The sequence below is a fragment of the Hyperolius riggenbachi genome, chromosome 7 (genome assembly GCF_040937935.1).
Source record: "Hyperolius riggenbachi isolate aHypRig1 chromosome 7, aHypRig1.pri, whole genome shotgun sequence".
Taxonomy (NCBI): domain Eukaryota; kingdom Metazoa; phylum Chordata; class Amphibia; order Anura; family Hyperoliidae; genus Hyperolius; species Hyperolius riggenbachi.
In genome coordinates, this window is record NC_090652.1 from 314473968 (window position 1) to 314491505 (window position 17538).

The 17538-nt window shown below is 46.5% G+C and overlaps 1 long non-coding RNA gene across 1 annotated transcript in view; it reads right to left on the bottom strand.

The window, feature by feature from the left end:
* Positions 1-410: 410 nt before the first annotated feature.
* Positions 411-17538, bottom strand: part of LOC137525226 (uncharacterized) — a 100158-nt gene continuing 83030 nt past the window's right edge. Inside the window, exons 3-4 of the long non-coding RNA XR_011022896.1 lie at positions 687-800; positions 411-570 (exon numbers count right to left, since the gene is read on the bottom strand). This is a non-coding gene — a long non-coding RNA (uncharacterized lncRNA). The remainder of the gene's footprint in view (positions 571-686; positions 801-17538) is intronic.

A 17538-nucleotide genomic window follows, 5' to 3' on the forward strand; every position in this document is an offset into this window, starting at 1 on the left:
TTCTCTAATCAGATTGTGATCAGAGAGGGATCGATCTTTTGGCCACATCTGATGCCCATCCTTTAGGGTATGGGCACCTTGAGTGCTTTAAAGCATTATGGGGTTGATTCACTAAGACAAATAGCATGCCTTATCAGAGTTAACACGACTTATCAGAGTAGCATAGCGAGCGCTACAAACTTATGCCTGCTAATAGGCAATGACGGGAGCTTCACCCGTCCTGCCCTGAGCCCCTGCGGGTCCAATCACTTTAAAGGACATTATCCCTGTACTTTGATTGGCCCAATAGGCTGCCTGTCACTTGACAGGCAGCTTATTGGGCCAATCAAAGTGCGGGGATAATGACACCCACTAGGCCCCAGGCACCTGCCTAGCTTGCCCGGTGGACGATCCTGCTCTGATCACACCACTTGTACTGTATGCAAATCACTGTTTACTACTAATCTCTCCCCCTCCTCCTAGGATTTCCCAGAATCTCAGGATCTTGTGATCTTCAGATCTCCTCCAGGGAACAATCAGAGGACCAATCCTGGTGCAAAGGTCGCCCATAATCTGCAGCTCACATCACCTCTGAAAGAGAGAAAAAACACCACTGTGTATTATTGGCAGGAGGCCGGGCGTCTGGTGAATAATTCACAACCACAAATCCTGCAGGAGAAGAAAAAGAAGATGCAGATGATACTCACTGTTCACTTTCTGAGGACCACAGCCAGACACCCGAGTGACAAGCATGGGAGAAGGCGGCATGGGCGAGGGCGGCATGGGCGAGGGCGGCACCTCAGGTAAGAGAGGCGTGACATCTGCATAGGAGAAATAAAAATAATAACATTGATAAGAAAATGATCATTTTATAACGTCATCACTCAGAGTAGGAACACACTTGGCAGAAACGCCAGCGTTGTGGACAGTGGCGTAGCTAAGGAACTGTGGGCCCTGTTGCAAGTTTTACAATGGGGCCCCCCAAGCACTCTATACATAACAATTGATACGGCGCACCAAAACCTGCCAATGGCAACTACAGTGTCAGAGGTGCAAGGAAGGGGATGGGGAGCAGCTTGTTACTGATTACCACTATTCAAAGTATCTATAGAAGTGATTATTATGAGCACAGGACCAATAGAGAGCTAATACTGTAGATGAGGGAGGGTCCTTTCGGGCCCCGATGTGGTCGCAACCTCTGCAACCCCTATTGCTACACCCCTGGTTTTGGAAACCGTTAGCGTTAACGCACATAATGCAAGTCAATTGGCCACATAAAAAAACCATGAACATGCTGTATATTTTTCCAAAACGTATCTAAAGCGCACCTAATGTATGCCAGTGGTGACGCAGAAGTATAGCGTTTTTTTGCGATTTGTATCTTGATGATGTATTTCCGCTTCCTGTTGACTTCCTAGTGATTAGCATAAAATGAGTTTAGAAAACGCATGCAAAATGCACAACGCCGCATTAGCGATTTTTATGTGTGAAATGCATTAAAACGCAAGCAAAAAGTAAGAAAAACGCATGATGTGCAAAATGCAATCGCACTAAAAATGCATACGCAGCAAAACGCAACCTTTCGCGCAATGCCTAGTGCGTTCCCAGCCTGAGGTTTTTGGAGAGACTTTGATACAAGATCTGAAGAACTGCGTCATAACATAATCAGAACAGAAGCAGTATCAGTAAATACAAATAATTATTGCTATCTGTCTTATTATAATTATTATTATCACTGTGCTATGCAAATAGGATGAATTACCGGTAGATGATGCTTAATCTGAAATATAAATTGGATGATTCGTACGGACCGCGGAACGTCCAACATTTATTATTCGATAATTATTGAGGAACCCTTCAGCGCAATGCCCAGAATCCAGCCAATGAAATCCACACTTCTCACAGGAGGGGGGAATTTTGGCATTCTATTCAGTAATAGCCAATCTAAGGCCTGGTACACACTTACAATTATGATTGGCCAATCACTGACTAATTTTACCATCTCCATGTAGAATGAGGAGGACCAACAGATATTGAATTCTATGAGCAGATTGTGTAGGCAATCCCTCATACTACATGGCGGTGGTAAAATTGGTCAGTGATTGGCCAATCATAATTGAAAGTTCACAATCCTGCACTCTGCTAAAGCCTGGCACACACATGCAATTTTGATTGGCCAATGATTGGCCTTGACCTCTTCCATTTAGTATGAGAGTTTACATACACAAGCTATTCATAGTGTTCAGGATCTTTTAGCCCAATAAAAATTGGATGTGTGTATGCACCTTAAGTCAGGGAACAGGGCTGTGAAAAACCTTGTAAGAAAAGGGGGCGTCTGAGAGAGTTGAGGTCACATCTTCTTTCAGTTTAGCTGAGTTTGGATGATTTTTTGCATGATCATGAAACTGGTGATTCTGAATGCGAAGCTATCGCATCCGACCTGCATTTACTTTTTTGTAATTTTTATATGTTTTTAAGATGCACGGCGTTGTTGCTTTTCTTTGTATGTGATTTGCATGTCATGCAAGTCAATGGAAATGCAGAAAAGTCACACTTGTTTTGTGAAAATTGCCTCTAAATCGTGAAAAGAGTAATTACTTTTTCTCCATAGTTACATAGTTATTTGGGTTGAAAAAATACATACGTCTATCGAGTTTAACCGGAACTCCCTTATATGACCTTCCGAATGGATGTTTGTGGTGCAACTTACCGCACACACAATACTGCGAAAGGTAACAATGCAAAAGTAACCCTATGCGATGATCCAAGGGTACGCCGCACCCCAACGCACCACATGTACTGCACTAACACAAAATGCATGAAGCATATTTTACATGGACTCTATGCTTCACTATATGCGATGCAAAAGTCATACAACATGCAGTGCAAAATTTCTGTTCCTGTTTTTAAAGGGAATGCAATGTTCACTGTGAACGTAGCGTAAAAAAAATTCTAAGAATCCACTATCGGGAGATGGACTAGTCCAAAACCTGTCAGATCTTGCAGATTTTTACTGCCTTGTGTAAGTGACAGGAACATAGGAGAAAAGTAATTTATAGAGCAGTATAGTTGCTACTCTGGAAGAAAAGTACTTCTTAGAGTCCGTTTAGGCTATATCAGCTGCTGCCAGTTATATATCAGTTGCTGTCAGTTATAACTGAAAGGATAAGTGATGTGCAAGGTAATGTCCATGCTTCCTTATTATGGCCTCTTTCACATTGTATGCTGAAAAATTGAAGCTTTTTTACAATGCACTGCTATGGAAAGTTAAAGGGCCCTCTTACACTTAATCGGTTGCTCTCAGTTATAACTAAAAGAAAACTGATTTTCAAAGTAATGCCCATGTTTTCCTATGGCACAGTTCACACTATACGCGTTTTAACTTAAATATTTTTCTCAATGCACTGCTAAGGAAAAAACGAATACCAATGCATACTAATGCATGAAGTGTAAAAGGACCCAAAAGGCATTAAAATGCAACACATTATAAATCTATTTGCTGGAGTGATTGCCCCGGCTGCACATATAAGCTTGGGGATATTTCATTTTCCTCATTAGAAATGATGATGTTGTTTGTCGGAGGGACGAAACATCACCTGTAACGCGACACGGCGTCAGGATGCAGTGACTTTATTCCTTCTCTGGACTATTCACTATTGTGCAATTCTTGTGCTGATTAATAATAGTCCTATTCTTTCTCTTCTATAATAAGTCTGTTCTGTTGACATAATCAGGATTTATATGTTTATACATAGCAAAGTGAGCAAACAGCCAGCCATAGACCTGTCACAGGATTGGCTCCTTGGTACATAAACAAATCACAGACTCGATGTGATGGAAATACGCAAAATGCCACCAGAACTCTTGTTTCTAATACAGCTCTGCTGGTGAGTTCTGTAAGCTGTTGAGGACAGGGCTCTCTCCCCCATTGTGCATGTGTGTAAGCTAGTGACGGTGGGGCTGTCTCTCCAGTAACCAGTGGCATAGGGATCACTACGTCAGTCATAGCAGCTGCTATGGGGTCCATAGTCACAGGGGACCTGGTGGTTTCGTTTGTCAGCCACCTCCATTAAGGGTATCCATAGCGGCCCTGCGGCGTGCCCCCTAAAAGAGCAGCGTTGCGCCTCACTATACTCTGTTATGACCCATGAGAAGATGATTAGTCCAGGTTTGCGGTTCTCTTGTGTATTATCCGTGGAATCCGGACTCAGATCCACCTGGCAGATGCTCTCTCTTCATCTCTGAGGCCTGGAACCCACTGAAATCCGCAAACGCAAAACGCAACCGCTAGCGTTTTGTCTGAGCGGTTTGCAAGCGGATTCATGCGCGTTTTCGGTCGCGTTTTGCAACAGTGTATTTTTTTGCTCAGCGGTTGTGTAGCGTTTTGCGTTTCGCGTTTTTATCCTGATTGGTCCTGTGAATTATTTTTAATTTTGTTACAGTGTGCTGAACCGCAAAACGCTAGCAAAACCGCTCAGTTTAGGTTTTGCTGAGCGTTTCCGCTAGCGTTTCAATACTTTACATTGAAGCGCTAACGCTCCCAAAATGCTGCAGGTCCTGCGTTTGCGTTTCTGGGAAACGCAAACGCTCCTGTGGAAGTTGCCCCATCCATTAATATTAGCCCAGCGTTTTGGCAAACTGCTAGCGTATCGCAGCGCTGCCAAAATGCTCAAAAAAACGCTCTTGTGGGTTCCAGCCCTGATAGTTGGTCTAATTAGTGCAGCGCTGCAGGTCTCCCTGCTCTTATTTTGGTCTCAGAGTCTTTTTCCCGGTTCTGCTTTTCCACTTTCTGAAGTTTTGAGTTCTTTTGACACAAGGATGTCTTTTTTTTTTCTTTTTAATCTTCAGAAGACTTTAATACAGCGCGGCGTTTCTGTAGAAAAATAAAAGATTTTGCGGAAGGTGCCGAGTCTATTACAAGTTCATCCATTTCCCTGAGTTCCATTTCAAAGCGAAGATTCGCCGCCTTTTATCAGAACCATTTTGTGCGGCAGAATATTTGAGTAATTGAAGCGGAACAAACTGGAAGCGACACTTTGGAAGTTCATCTCCATATTGTGCAGGGAGGAGAGCTGCAGAGAGGTGTGTGGAGGTGTCAGCCGCCATCAATCAGACGTCCCTGGTGTCACCACCGTCACTGAGCGCAGGACCCCGCTGTACAGGCAGAACGGGGGGCTCTGATTGGCTGACCAAAGTAACCAGCAACTTCTGAATCCAGAGGGAGGGGCAGAGCTATAGCAGACATGGTGACGGCTTGTTCAACCGATGACAAATGCATTTCTGGTACCGGGAGGTGAAACAATAACCTCTGTGACCCCCGCAACCGCTGGGGGGCCGGGGGGCTATGGGGGCCCACTCCTCCTCCCTCGCTTTAACCACATGCAGAATAATGCAGGCGCAGAATAATACTTACCTGCTCCCGCGCACTGTGTGTCTCCTCCATGCTTCACAGCCACACACTTTCTGCTGCCATTACTGGCTCCTGATCACATGACCGAGTCACATGATCGGGAGCCAGCACATGGCAGTCAAGAGTGTGTAGCTGTGATGCATGGAGGAGACCAGCAGCCCTGGAGCAGGTATTACACTGGTTCCTGCCAGCCCCGGATTTACAGATGTCCTGGCCCCCATAGACTTCGCTCCCCATGAACCGTAAAACCCCCCCAATCAAGTGTGCTGGTTGGCCCCACTGTCACTTCTTCCTTACCCCCTTTGCTTGTCAATCTCTCTCTAACCAGATTCGATCCGAGAGAGATTTGTCTCTTGATTCTTGAATCTGCCCATCATCGTTAAGGTACGTATAAATGTTCTGATTTGCCGACCAACTTGTCGTCCAAGTTGGACATGTGCATGCGTAGTCGAGTTACTGATAACAACCGGTTTGCCTGATTCGCTTGGCGGATCCGTTGGACCAATTGTCGTTCAAACGACTGTCAGATCCATACGTGTGTAAATATGACCAGCGGTCGTTTGACCAACTAATAAGTCAAAGAGAGTTGGACAAAGATTTGGATGACGTCCAGTCTGTCAGACGACATGGAAATTAGATTGTCGGCCGCTGCTTGGACGTGTGTTTGTGATCCAAATGACAATCAGGCGTAAAGTTGGATGTGTGTACGCACCTTGAGATGTATGGCTACCTGTACCTATACATACAGTAAACTAGCTGCAGTGTGTGCTAATGACTTCCAGCGGGCTTCGGCAGGGTTAAATTGACTTTGTAAACTCATAATAATATAATATCTCTCTGATAAGATCTGCACACAGTGTGTATGGAAGACTGACTGCTTGTGCTTCACCTGCCTTATTTTACATGTAAACCTTGCAGGTGATAAGATTGTATTTAAGAAACAATAGAGAGAGATGGAGATATACATACAGAGTGTCCCGGGCAGGCGGATGCGTTCCTCATATCACCTACGGAGCCGCCCGCCAGACCATCGGAGCGTACACCCTCCCGCTAGCTGCGCGTGCACATGGGAGACGAGCCTTATTGATTAAAGGACACCCGAGGTGAAAATAAACAAATGAAATAAACAATTGTATCTATCCTCCTTCTCCTAAAGATGGCTTTTTAAGATATTCCACAGTTTAATTTTATATTTAAATCTGCAATTTAATGTTTTACTGCTGTATTGTTTTTGCTCAATGACACATTCATTGAAGTATGCCAGAGCTAAAATCTATGAACTATTGACCCTTTCTATCTCTCCTGCTCTCAGAAGCCATTTTCTGCTAGGAAAGTGTTTTATAGTTGTCATTTCTTATCAGTGAGGGTCACACTGTAGTCTGACCCAGTCCTGACTCAGACAGGAACTGCTACTTGCATAGCTGATGTTTAACTCTTTCAGGCAGAGGAAGAAAAAAAGGAACACAGCCTAGTTATTTGTGTGCTAGGCACTGTACATACACGTCTGTCTCATCATGTCACACGTCACCTCGGACTGCAGTGTTGCTGTGTTCGGTGCCATGCAACACTGTGTGCCGTCAAACTAGCACCGTTCCTGCCCCGCCCCCAATCCAGCTAGAGCGTCTCTCTTGTCCAATCGATAATTTCAATAATTTTTTGGTCAGAATCAACATTTTGGGGAATAAATTCCCTGCAGATCGATTGAACTGGAAAATTGATAGGTGTAACTGGGAACAGACCATGCATCTTACGGTCTGATCCGCCGGGAAATCGGATGATTATTTCTGACCTGTCCAATCTGTTTCTAATGAATAAAGGGATCCATTTTGCGAAGTTACAATTGTAAAATCGATCCCTTAAAGGAGAACTGTAGCAAGAGGTATGTGGAGGCTGCCATATTTATTTCATTTTAAGCAATACCAGTTGCCTGACAGCCCTGCTGGTCTATTTGGCTGCAGTAGTGTCTGAATAACACAACCAGAAACAATGCTTAAAAACAAGAAGAGAATCGAGAGCCCAATATGGTGCAGTATTGTCAGGTAAAATGAAGAGTTCAATACAATTTTATGTATATATATATATATATACTCACAAACACGGGTTACCCATAGGCAACCACTTTACATGCAGGTGGGGAGCATAAGGAGCTGACCCCACTCAGGTTAAGAAGTCGCTCTCTGTAGATAGTAGATGGGGATGCACCCCTCCACCCAGGGGGGACTAGAAGATCAGCAAAAGCTCGGTATACAGAGGCGCCAGAGTAGAGTAAAACGTTTTAAAAACCGCTTAAAAGGAGAGGGGGATGTTAAGGTGGACTCACCTCCCTCTTACAAAAAAAAGAAAACTCACTTGAGTCTCAATAAAATAGAATTGTCAAGTAATTTATTCAACTCCACAAATGCAACGCGTTTCGCGGGCGTGACCCCACTTCCTCAGGCAAAAATGGGAGCACAACTCAGTGGGTCAAGCAATAAGTTGGCGCTCAAACTTATTGCTTGACCCACTGAGTTGAGACTCAAGTGAGTTTTCTTTTTTTGTAAGAGGGAGGTGAGTCCACCTTAACATCCCCCTCTCCTTTTAAGCGGTTTTTAAAACGTTTTACTCTACTCTGGCACCTCTGTATACCGAGTTTTTGCTGACAACCAGAAACAAGCATGCAGCTAATCTTGTCAGATCTGACAATAATGTCAGAAACACCTGATCTGCTGCATGCTTGTTCAGGGGCTATGGCGAAAGTATAGTATCAGAGGCAGAGGATTGGCAAAACAGCCAGGCAACTGATATTGCTTAAAAGGAAATAAATATGGCTGCCTCCACATACCTCTCGCTACAGTTGTCCTTTAATCCACGCACGTTTGGACGTGTACACACAATACAATTTCCTGGCTGATTACACGTCGATCGGACAGGAAATTGCATTGTGTGTTCCCAGCATTACTCTACAGACAATGGGCTTAATTTACTAAACCGTGATAACTCAAATATCACACCTTATCAAAGATATCACACCTTATCAAAGTTAACACACCTTATCAGAGTAGCATAGCGAACGCTAAGAACTTATGCCTGCTAATTGGCAATGGCACTCGTCCTGCACTGAGCCCCTGCGGGTTCGTAATGCTCTCTATGCTTCTCTGATAAGGTGTGTTAACTTTGATAAGGTGTACTATCTTTTCATAAGGTGTGATATCTTTGATAAGGTGTGATATTTGATTTAGCACGGTTTAGTGAATCAAGCCCAATCTGTGCTACAGTCTGCAATCTTCTATCATGCCCCACCCCCTTCCAGTGTGAACGCTGTGCACCTAGTCATGTGATCAGAAAAATATCAGGACAGGATTTTCAGCTGCAGACTCCTGTATTTTCAGCTGCTATTTCTGGCTCTGTGCCCGGAGACACGCTTTATGGATAAGTACATGACACTGTTACCAGTCGGCTGTGACACAGGGCTGATTGACTCTCTAGGAAAGCAGACGATTTGGAAGCTTTAGTTGCGCCCGCCCCGGGAGCAGCGTGTGATCGGCGATGTGACACGGTGACACATGATCGCAGCATGCGGCTCCCAGCTGATGGTACATTAAAGGGGAGGGTGAGTATCTCTGTATGAGCGCGACAATCTCCCACTCATCCCGCCCGTCTGCAATCACAGCGAGATTAGGAAGAAAGCCGCAGAGACCTGAGAAGAGTCACTGCGAAAGCAGAATGTTTGTGCAAATATATTATTACTGCTGGAGACACTGGCCAGCGCGGCGTGCTGACTAACACAGGAGCAGTCTGCCCATCCCTCCGCACACACGGAAGCTACTGCCCAGGGGAAGTGTACATGAGAGGGGCCGCTGTACATGGATGATACACATGGAAGAGGGGGCTACACATGGAATGGGAGGGGCTGCTGTACAGGGATGATACACATGGAAGAGGGGGCTGCACATGGAATGGGAGGGGGCTGCTGTACATGGATGATACACATGGAAGAGGGGGCTGCACATGAAGTGGGAGGGGCTGCTGTACATGGATGTTACACATGGAAGAGGGGGCTGCACAGGGAATGGGAGGGGGCTGCTGTACATGGATGTTACACCTGGAAGAGGGGGCTGCACATGAAGTGGGAGGGGCTGCTGTACATGGATGATACACATGGAAGAGGGGGCTACACATGGAATGGGAGGGGCTGCTGTACATGGATGATACACATGGAAGAGGGGTCTGCACATGGAATGGGAGGGGCGGCTGTACATGGATGTTACACATGGAAGAGGAGGCTGCACATGGACTGGGGTGGCGGGGGCTGCTGTACATGGATGTTACACATGGAAGAGGGGGCTGCACAGGGAATGGGAGGGGGCTGCTGTACATGGATGTTACACCTGGAAGAGGGGGCTGCACATGAAGTGGGAGGGGCTGCTGTACATGGATGATACACATGGAAGAGGGGGCTACACATGGAATGGGAGGGGTGGCTGTACATGGATGTTACACATGGGAGAGGGGGCTGCACATGGAATGGGAGTGGCAGGGAACTTTGCTTAAGGTGTGTACACACATCAGATAAATGAAAGATCACAGACCAATCTTACCCCCTTCCATGTAGTATGAGAGCCACACCTACACTGTCTATTCTATGGAGCTGAACTCCCCATCAGATAGAAATCTTTGCAAGATGCTGCACACAAAGATGCTGTACACATGCAACAGATCAATATCTGCAAACGATCTGTTCCTGCAAAAGATCCATTCCTGCAAAATGCATTAATAGTCTATCATATCTGCAGATCCTAATACACACCTTGTTTAACAGACATTCATCTGCAGATCAGACAATTATCTGCTGATCTGAAGATCTATCCTGGTGGATCTGATCTGCAGATGAATGTCTGTTAAACAAGGTGTGTATCAGGATCTGCAGATATCAGAGAATGCATTTTGCAGGAACGTATCTTTTGTTGCAGGAACAGATCTTTTGCAGATACTGATCTGTTGCATGTGTACAGCATCTGTGTGTGCAGCATCTTGCAAAGATTTCTACCTGATGGGGAGTTCAGCTCAATAGAATAGACTGTGTAGAGCAGGGGGTCCCCAAACGTTTTAGGTCGAGGGCCGGGTCAACATACTTCAGACTGCTGGGGGGCCGGAGTGTACATAAAATGATGTAGAAGTCTTTGCGGGCCAGACAGTGAAGCATACCCAGATGACAACCTGAAATCCAATTGGACAGCAGTGTCACCTGTTGTGGAATTTGATTGGGAACCAGCAAATGACTGCTTTCTGGCTTTCATGTGGCTGGGTGGCGCCAGCATTGCTATTCTATATGCGAACGACCAATATTTAAAGATGTAGCTGACCGCATCTATAAGTAATACATTGTGTGTGGGGGGGCTGGTAAAAAAGCCTCAGGGGGCCGCATTCGGCCCGCGGGCCTTAGTTTGAGGACCACTGGTGTAGAGTATGGCTCTCATACTACATGAAAGGGGGGTAAAATTGGTCTGTGATCTTGCCTTTTCCAAAGACTTTTATATGTAGGGTTGCCAGGTGTCCGGTTTTACACCGGACAGTCCGGTTTTTGTGCGCTGTGTCCGGTGCAAAAAGGCATGCTAAACCGGACAATTAAGTTGTCCGGTTTAGAGCCCCCCCCCCCCCGCAGCGCAGGAGGAGAACAGCGCAGCAGAGAGAGAGCTGGGAGCAGCGGTGGAGAAGGGGGGCAATCTCCCCCCCCTTCCCTCACCTTAGGGTGCTCTCTCTCCCCCGCTGTCTCCTCCAATATGATGTGCAGGCTGGCGGGTGGCTGCGGGCAGAACTTACCTCTGTGTCGCAGGCGCCGGAAGTTCGGGTCCCACAGCCGCTGAGATTCGACTCAAAAAATATCCGGATCAAAGATCCGAATCATTCATGAGCCGGACAACACTAATCAGTCTGAATAGTGTTGTCCGGCTCATGAATGATTCGGATCTTTGATCCGGATCTTTTTTGAGTCGAATCTCAGCGGCTGCGGGACCCGAACTTCCGGCGCTGGAGCGACACAGAGGTAAGTTCTGCCCGCAGCCACTCGCCAGCCTGCACATCATCCTGGAGGAGACAGCGGGGGAGAGAGAGCACCCTAAGGTGAGGGAAGGGGGGGGAGATTGCCCCCCTTCTCCACCGCTGCTCCCAGCTCTCTCTCTGCTGCACTGTTCTCCTCCTGCGGGGGGGGGGGGGGGGAGGAGAGCACCTGGCTACCTATTCTGGGCACATATAGCCCCTGGCTACCTATTCCGGGCACATATACCCCCTGGCTACCTAGTCTGGGCACATATACCCCCTGGCTACCTATTCCGGGCACATATAGCCCCTGGCTACCTATTCCGGGCACATATAGCCCCTGGCTACCTATTCTGGGCACATATAGCCCCTGGCTACCTATTCTGGGCACATATAGCCCCTGGCTACCTATTCTGGGCACATATACCCCCTGGCTACCTATTCTGGGCACATATAGCCCCTGGCTACCTATTCTGGGCACATATAGCCCCTGTCTACCTATTCTGGGCACATATAGCCCCTGGCTACCTATTCTGGGCACATATACCCCCTGGCTACCTATTCTGGGCACATATACCCCCTGGCTACCTATTCTGGGCACATATACCCCCTGGCTACATATACTGGGACATATATACCCCTGCCTACGTATACTGGGACATTTACACCCCTGCCTACATATACTGGGACATATATACCCCCTGGCTACATATACTGGGCACATATATCCCTGGCTACATATACAGGGAACACTGTCTGTTTGTCATTATGTGCATTTAGTGGTGAAAAGCTGTCTCTTTTGTGCATTTACTGGTGAAAAGCTGTCTCTTATTATGTGCATTTACTGGTGAAAAGCTGTGTCTTATTATGTGCATTTAGGCTGCTTACACACCAAGACGTTACAGGCGCACGTTAGTGCGCCTGTAACGCTCCCCCAACGCACAGCAATGTAACACAAGTGGGCTGTTCACACAGCCCACGTTGCGTTACATGTAATGCTGCACGTTCGGTGCAAAGTGCAGCATGCTACGGCGTTGGAGCGGCTATAGCCGCGTTAGACTGTTTGCACATGCGCAGTGGGGGGCGGAGAGGAGGCGGGGAGAGCCAGCTACAGTAGCCGCGCACATGGCTACTTAATATTCACTGCACTGGCGGCAGCTGATTGGCCGGCGGGACCACGTGATGCGGAGTGTCTCGCTTCGCATCACGTGGTCCCGCTGGCCAATCAGCGCCACTCTGGGAGACATTATAGGAATCGAGCCGCCGAACGCGGCTCACTCTACCGTCGGCTTTTGCAGCACCATACGTTGTGTTAGGTGCACGTTATGCGACCTTAACGTGGCACCTAACACAACGTCTTGGTGTGCAAGAAGCCTTACTGGTGAAAAGCTGTCTCTTGTGCATTTACTGGGGAAAAGCTGTCTCTTATTATGTGCATTTACTGGCGAAAAGGTGTCTCTTATAATGTGCATTTACTGGTGAAAAGCTGTCTCTTATGTGCAGTTACTGGTGAAAAACTGTCTCTTATGTGCACTGGACCAGTACTACTGGTGAGGACAGTTAGTGACATGGCTATGTACTCTGTAATGTGCTGCAGAAGATGTCAGTGCGATATAAATACTATAAAAAATTTTTTTAAAAAGCCCATTGCTTAGCCCCACTCTACATAAAAGTGTGCTTCTGACTCCGCCCCTAACTCCACCCCTAACTCCACCCCCTGTCCGGTTTTCTCCATCAGCCGACCTGGCAACCCTATTTATATGATGTGTGTACCCACCTTTAGTGGTGGGAGGAGTATAAATGTGGTGTTGGGTATAAGATGTTGTGGCTTTAGGTAGAGTATGCCCAGAGAGTGAGATGAGAGTAGCACATCCGGGGCCTGGACAGGATGCAGACCCCCCCCCTTCCCGCTGCTGTATGGAGAAAGACATGCAGCAGACCTGGCAGGGATTTGCACCTGTGTGATGCGTCTGACTGCAGTTCTCATCCTTCCATCAGACGTATCCCGGACTGGCCTCAGAATTCCAGCAAGACCCTCACTGCGGGAGACCCCTAATGTCAAAAACAACAAAATAAATCCACTGTTCTTCCAAACCATGTGTTCCGTGACACACAGATCAAAGCGTGTCCCCACACATCTGTCCCTCCTGCGGCCAGTGCAAAGCTAGCCTGCTGTGAGAGAACATAGAGGCGGCCATTACTGACCTCCCCAATTAAGGGTAGCATTAGTTTATTTAAAGAATAAGTGACACCCATGCTAACCTAGAAATAAAAAACACATATATAAGTAGATAAATACTACTTCTACTTACATAACAGATGTATTGTGCTATCCACGTAATTATTCCTGTGAATTTTATAGAGGAAAAGCAGAAAATCCTATTCTAGGCAGTGGCCATCTTGCCAAGCTAATGCTGACATCATATCCTCCCTGACTCTTGATTTCCCCCCTCCCTTCTCTTGCTCATTGTGTATTCATTAGCTGCCCTCCTCCCAGAGTCTTCAGACACTCCCACTGAGGTGTATACTAACAACTGCACTGTCTTATCCTCCAATCGCTGAGTCACCTCAGCCTTGCTTGTAAACACAAGTAATCAGAGGGTGTTTTTGATAAGCAGCTAGGCAGGGAAATAAATGGGAGAGGAGGAATATATTATAGATAAAAAGAACTCCCAGCATGCAACTCTTTGGCACTGTTTGGCACTAGGGCCAATGCTCCTAAGGTATGTGATAACTCCAAACCATAACAGCAGAAAAAGTTTTGCAAGTTTCGAATGCAGGATTAGCATCTTTATCACTTAATACACTCAGACCAGTTGCTGTTGAAATTTGATTTTTATGGTGACAATACCGCTTTAAGTGTGCTTAACATTTCTATAAAATGTGATCCTGATCAACAAAGTAGTATACATGTGTTTACTGTGCACTACCTTAGTGGACCTGAACTCAGAACTTACTATCTGCTCTAAAAGATAAGCAACAGCATAATAACCTTTACAGAAAAACATTTTTTTGTTACAGCTGATACAAATCTTACAATAAATCTGCAGTTTGTCTACTTCCTGCTTTCATGTAGGCAGACATATTGTTCCCATCCTGTATTTACAAACGAGCTCTCTGCCATGGCAGTCAGTTGACACAACTAAGGGATCAGATTACAACTTGTGATTAGACACAGATGAGAGGGAATTAGACAGAATAAACTCTATAAATACACACAGTGTGCATTTCTCTGTGTTTTCCTCCTGTCCTGTGCAAGAGTTCAGGTGCACATTAAAGATGCAGGCATGTCAGTATGTACAGTATAAACGGGATAGCAGGTAGATATACATTACTACTAGGTAACTGTCATCTACACAGGTCAGAAATGGCAGCCTCCACATGTATGTCTGTAAAGACAAGACAACATTTATATTGCGCTTTTCTCCTGGCGGACTCAAAGGGCCAGAGCTGCAGCCACTAGGGGGTGCTCTATAGGCAGTAGCAGCATTAGGAAGACTTGCCTAAGGTCTCCTACTGAATAGGTGCTGGCTTACTAAACAGGCAGAGCCGAGATTCGAACCCTGGTCTCCCATGTCAGAGGCAGAGCCCTTAACCACTACACTGTCCAGCCACTGCTGTCTGTAAAGCTACACTTCTTTCCATCACAGGTATTCTGTAGACACGGCAGTTTCTGAGCTAGGCGGAGGGACAGTCAGTGACATGAATTGTTTGATGTTCTCTAAGTGCTGCAGAGATTATGTCAGTACTATATAAATTAATATTTACTGCATAAATTCTCCTGCAGGAAAAGCCTGACTGATCTGTACAACTTTCAAATTTAATAAATTAGATTTTACTGTATCTATTAAACTATTCAATTCAATAAACATTTATTAGAAGCTGAGCCCCGCCCAGCCAGTAAATAAGTGAAATATCCATTTTATATATTGATTAGACATAGCCATTCTTCAGATGACCGAGCGCAGTTGGCGTTTTCTGTTTGATGACTGCATAACGTTGAATCACATCAAGCAGTATAAAGCCAGCAGTGTGAGTGAGGCCCAGTGCACACCGAGCGGTTTTAGCAGCAATCCGCCAGCCGCATCCGCCTATGAAAACGTTTGGCTAATGTATTTCAATGGGATGGTACACACCAGCGGTTTGAGGTTTATAGCAAACCGCAAACGTGCCTCCTGCTGCACGTTTGCAGAAGCGTTTCGTGAAACTTTCGTCCTCAAAGTATAGGAAAACCGCAAACCGCTCTGGAAAATGCTAGATCAGAGCGGTTTTCCAGGCGTTTTTGTTACAGAAGCTGTTCAGTAACAGCTTTACTGTAACAATATATGAAATCTGCTACACAAGAACGCTCCAAAAAATGCGCCCAAAAACGCTAGGCATGTTTAGAAAACGTCTCTAAACATGCCTAGAATCTCTCTGAAATCTGCTCCAAAAACCGCTAGCGTTTCGAGGATCTGCTAGCGCTTTTGGTGTGCACTGGGCCTGATTCATATCCGACCAGAGTCTTAAGCTGGGTGTACACGGTACAATTTTCCATCAGATCAACAAATCTATGAGATCATTTCCGACCGGTCCAATCAGATTACGATCGATTGGGGTACTTATCAACAGATAATCTATTGCAAAATCGATCAGAAACAATTTGGATGTCTACACACAATGCAATTTCTTATCAGATTCCTAGTCGATCTGATGGAAAATTGGACCGTGTGTATAAGGCTTTAGACGCAAAACGTGCTAGACTAGGTAAACGATGAATAGGTGACTATCTGGGTGGTACCGATTGGCTGCTCATAATCATGTGACCCCCTCTATTTATGAGAAAAATTGAGCCTTACATTTAGCGATACCAGTATTCAAAGTCGATTGTGTTCATTTAAATATCTAAAATTAGGGTGTTGGTCTGATGCAGTTTTTCTTGTTAGGCAAATTTGGCCCCAGTTGCCCTGATACAGATACTGATATGTGTGATTTTCACAGGGAGCCATGATTACAGACAGGGCTGGTTCTCTACTGAAGCAAGGTGAAACACTTGCGTCAGGCGCAGAGATTACAGGGGCAGCATGTTTGTACTGTGTTTACATGTATGTATGCAGTCATAGTAGGAGGAGAAGCGAGAGGAGAGTGAGGTGAAGAGGTCATCATTGGGGAAAAGCAGCTTGTTGTGCTGTGTGAGGAGTCTGACAATGAGTGAGGAGGGGGGAGGCAGGAGAGCAGCAGTGTTTCATTTGACTTGCACAGCAGAAGGGATGGGGGAAAAGCAGCTTGTTGTGCTGTGTGAGGAGTCTGACAGTGAGTGAGGAGGGGGGAGGCAGGAGAGCAGCATTGGGGAAAAGCAGCTTGTTGTGCTGTGTGAGGAGTCTGACAGTGAGTGAGGAGGGGGGAGGCAAAAGAGCAGCATTGTTGAAAAGCAGCTTGTTGTGCTGTGTGAGGAGTCTGACAGTGAGTGAGGAGGGGGGAGGCAGGAGAGCAGCATTGTGGAAAAGCAGCTTGTTGTGCTGTGTGAGGAGTCTGACAGTGAGTGAGGAGGGGGGAGGCAGGAGAGCAGCATTGGGGAAAAGCAGCTTGTTGTGCTGTGTGAGGAGTCTGACAGTGAGTGAGGAGGGGGGAGGCAGGAGAGCAGCATTGGGGAAAAGCAGCTTGTTGTGCTGTGTGAGGAGTCTGACAGTGAGTGAGGAGGGGGGAGGCAGGAGAGCAGCATTGTTGAAAAGCAGCTTGTTGTGCTGTGTGAGGAGTCTGACAGTGAGTGAGGAAGGAGAGGCAGGAGAGCAGCATTGGGGAAAAGCAGCTTGTTGTGCTGTGTGAGGAGTCTGACAGTGAGTGAGGAGGGAGGAGGCAGGAGAGCAGCATTAGGGAAAAGCAGCTTGTTGTGCTGCGTGAGGAGTCTGAATGACAGTGAGTGAGGAGGGGGGAGGCAGGAGAGCATCATTGGGGAAATGCAGCTTGTTGTGCTGTGTGAGGAGTCTGACAGTAAGTGGGGAGGGGGGAGGCAGAAGAGCAGCATTGGGGAAAAGTAGCTTGTTGTGCTGTGTGAGGAGTCTGACAGTGAGGGAGGAGGGGGGAGGGAGGAGAGCAGCAGTGTTTCATTTGACTTGCACAGCAGAAGGGAGAAGGCGGCACTGCTGTCCTGACTG